Source organism: Lathyrus oleraceus, chromosome 7 (genome assembly GCF_024323335.1).
Source record: "Lathyrus oleraceus cultivar Zhongwan6 chromosome 7, CAAS_Psat_ZW6_1.0, whole genome shotgun sequence".
In the NCBI taxonomy this organism is placed as follows: domain Eukaryota; kingdom Viridiplantae; phylum Streptophyta; class Magnoliopsida; order Fabales; family Fabaceae; genus Lathyrus; species Lathyrus oleraceus.
Genome location: NC_066585.1, coordinates 97,491,083 through 97,495,224, shown reverse-complemented (window position 1 = coordinate 97,495,224; position 4,142 = coordinate 97,491,083). Strand labels below are relative to the sequence as shown.

The 4,142-nt window shown below is 37.5% G+C and overlaps 1 non-coding gene across 1 annotated transcript; it reads right to left on the bottom strand.

Moving 5' to 3' along the window:
- Nucleotides 1–3,619: 3,619 nt before the first annotated feature.
- On the bottom strand, nt 3,620–3,726 carry LOC127109347 (small nucleolar RNA R71). Its single transcript, XR_007796658.1, has one exon. It is a non-coding gene; the product is annotated as a small nucleolar RNA R71 (small nucleolar RNA).
- Nucleotides 3,727–4,142: the final 416 nt, after the last annotated feature.

Below are 4,142 nucleotides of genomic sequence, written 5' to 3'. Positions count from 1 at the left end.
TAAGTCACACTTGATACATTAAATGGACTATCTATTCTAGGGACTTTATTAAACAAACATAATAAATAAAAAGCCTTTTATTATTAATAAATAATTTGATACAAGTACCAAAAGTATTAGCCTCTAGGGCTTACACCAACAATCTCCCACTAGCACTAGAGCCAATCAGGCATACCCTTAATACCCATATATCTAGTATGGCCATCATGCTTCTGCTGCGCAAGAGGCTTTGTCAGTGGGTCATCAATATTGTCAAGTGTAGGTACTCTGCATATTTTCACATCTCCTCTATCTATTATCTCTCGAATGAGGTGATAACGCCTAAGTATGTGTTTGGATCGTTGGTGAGATCTAGGCTCCTTAGCTTGTGCGATAGCACCATTGTTATCACAATAGAGACCAATGGGATCCACAATGCTAGGAACTATGTCAAGTTCACTAATGAACTTTTTGATCCAAACAGCTTCCTTTGCTGCACTTGAGGCAGCAATATACTCGGCCTCAGTTGTAGAATCAGCAATTGTATCTTGCTTTGAACTTTTCCAGCTCACAGCGCCACCGTTTAAGCAAAATACATAACCAGATTGCGATCTAAAGTCATCCTTATCTGTCTAGAAGCTAGCATCGATGTATCCAATTACAGCCAACTCTTCCTGACCTCCATATATCAAGAATGAGTCCTTAGTCCTTCTCAAATACTTAAGGATATTCTTGACAGCTACCCAATGAGCATCACCAGGATCAGATTGGTACCTACTCGTTGCACTCAAAGCATATGAGACATCTGGTCGAGTACATAACATGGCATACATGATAGATCCTATTGCAGATGCATATGGAATCTTATTCATGTGATCCCTTTCTTCCTTAGTTGAAGGGGATTGTGTTTTTGATAGACACAAGTCATGTTGCATAGGTATGAATCCTTTCTTGGAATCATGCATATTAAAGCGTCTCAGCACTTTGTCTATGTACGTACTCTGACTTAGGCCAAGCAGTTTTTATGATCTATCTTTATAGATTCTGATTCCTAATATATAGGCTGCTTCACCTAGGTCCTTCATAGAAAAGCATTTCCCCAACCAAGACTTTACTTGTTGCAGGGTAGGGACATCGTTTCCAATGAGTAATATGTCATCTACATATAATACCAAGAAAACGATCATGCTCTCACTAACCTTCTTATAGACACAAGGCTCATCTTCATTCTTGATGAATCCATATTGTTTTACTGTTTATAACATGAAATAATATCACAATTTTGGACTCGATTTAATTAAATATTATTATTATTTGTTTCGATTTATTTTATATTATTCGATATTACTTGGTATTTTCCTTCTATTTATTCCAGGCAACATTATTTGAAGCATACGTGAAAAAGAAAGAAAAGGAGGTGCAAAAAGATGATGAGAAGTAATTTCCACTAAAGCCCAGCCCACAACTATCAACTAGAAGCGCTGAAGCTGTGACGACCGCCACACAAGGTGTGACGAGCGTCAGGCCCCCCTGCTTTGTGTTACGAGCGTAACACATGGTGTGACGAACGTTACACCCCCATTCCTATATTTTTGGGTTTGACGCGTAACAGAAGCACATTCTTCCTCTTTCTTCGCTTGACCAGTTGACGTGAGGAAACCTACTGAATGGAAGAAACGGTTACAAAATGGATTGATATAAATAGGACCAATTGTGGAACCCTGCAATCTCGCTCAATTTTCCAGTTTTCGGCACCACATTATTTTTACTGTTTTTCTTATTTTTCAGCACTCTACTTTCCTAGCAATTTTTATTTCCTTTTCTTTTCCAGTCAATTTTAAAGCATTCAATTAATTTTCTCACAATAGTCTCTACACCGGAAACTATTGTGTAATTTTTACTGGATCTAACCTTACGTTAGATCATAGTATTTTATTCCTTCGTTTTTATTTTCTTGTCCGATCGAAGATTGTAAGAACAAATCCAACCGGTTTGTGGTGGAGAGTTCAAGCATCGAAGCTAGGAATAATCAAGACTTCTATTAATTTTACAGGTTCTTTAATTTTATTGTTTAAATTTATATATGCTCTGCACTGTTATTTATTTATACTGTCTGTCTGATATGGCTGTATGTAAGCATAATTATTGTTTAGGCTTGTTTAGCATGTCTGGCGAAATAAACTTAGATATCGGTATGTAAAGTAAGCGGAATGAAGGAATCAAAACTAAGTTGTTTTAATTTTGTTTAAAAATATAATCACTCTTTTTATGGTCTCAATTTATAGAGTTAATACCAAGGTTTTTGTACGAGAGTAAAAGACGTAAAGAAGTTAAAATCAATAGAACGACGATTTGAGCTTTTAACTGGATAGTGTAAATTGGACATTAATTTTAAATCAGGGCGAAAGCAATTTTTAGAGTTAATTAAATTCTAATCATTTTCAAAAAGTATTTTTAAAGGTTAAATGTGAGGACGAGAGTTAAGCATTTAAGTTTAATTATATAATCTAAGTCAACAGAGCGAGAGTTTGATACAAGGGTGTTTAAATGGTTAGCGTTTTCTTAAAAAGAGTTTCTATAGATTCTATTGTTTTTAAAAAGTGATTTTGGACTTAACTAATTAGTGACAGCGCACGTTAATATAAAGTCATAGTCTATTCAACAGAGCGAGAGTTTGAGAAAAGGCTTTTAAATCAATAGTGTCTACTGGAAAGATTTACTTTAAAACTACGAAACCAACGAAGATTTGATTCCCTAATTACAACGAACTGCATACCGATATCCGCTTATTTGATATTTAATCTAGATCTTACTTTAGTTTTATTTTTCCCCCTAATCAACAAAGTATCATCCGCCTTAGCTTTACGAAGTAACCTTAGAAAAACGGTATATCGATTCATAAGTCCCTGTGGGATCGATATCTTTTAAAACTACGCGATAAGATTGTGCACTTGCAGTTAATACCCCATTCGACTCATAAAGTCGCGATCAAGTTTTTGGCGTCGTTGCCGGGGGCTTTTATTTAGTCGATATCGTAGCTCTTCCGTTACGCTGTAGAGACTAAGGCAATTTTTATTTCTTTCTTTTGTTGATTTGTATGCCACATACTCGCTCACAAGGCGAACCGTTTTACTTATGAATCAACGACGTTGAACGATATCTCCGAGTCTTACGACGAATTCGAGAGTATCGTACTGCAAACAATCTTCCTCCAATCGAAATTTTTGATCTTAAAAATCTTCTTCCTTTGCCGATACCCGAGATGGCAGAACCAGCTCGTGCTCTTCGAGATTACGCCGCTCCATCGCAAGATGAGCCACATTCGAGTATTGCTCCACCCGCAATCGAAGCAAACAACTTCGAACTTAAACCTTCGCTGTTACAAGCAGTACAACAGAATCAATTCTCTGGAAATCCTACCAAGGATCCAAACCTTCATTTATCCGTATTTGTCCAATACGCTGATACTGTTAAAGCTAATGGTGTCACTTCAGAGGCAATTCGACTTCGTCTTTTTCCTTTCTCGTTAAGGGATAAAGCTAGAAGATGGCTTCAGTCTCTTCCTTCCAACTCAGTCACCACATGGAATGAGTTGAAGAAAGTCTTTCTTGCCCGATATTTTCCTCCAAGCAAAACAGCTATGTTGAGAGCCCAGATAAATGGATTTAAACAGAAAGATAACGAGTCTCTTTTCGAAGCCTGGGAAAGATACAAAGACATGATGAGACTTTTTCCACACCATGGTTTAGAGGACTGGTTAGTGATTCATACCTTCTATAATGGTCTCTTATACAACACAAGGTTAACAATAGACGCCGCCGCAGGTGGTGCACTTATGGATAAACCTTACACCGATGCTTATCAACTTATCGAGAGCATGGCCCAAAATCATTATCAATGGGGAAGCGACCGAACGATGGTAGAAAAACCTCAAACGAAAAGTGGCATGTACGAGATAAGTAGCCTTGATCATGTTAATGCAAAAGTGGATGCTTTGGCCCAGAAAATTGAAAGTTTAAATGTATCACCTCCAGCCACCGTGGTTGCCGTAACTCAAAATTACGAAGTCTGTTGAATCCAAGGTCACACTCCTACAGATTGTCAACTCCTAACAGGAATCCAAGCAGAGCAAGTGAACTATGCTCAAGGAAACCCCTACTCGC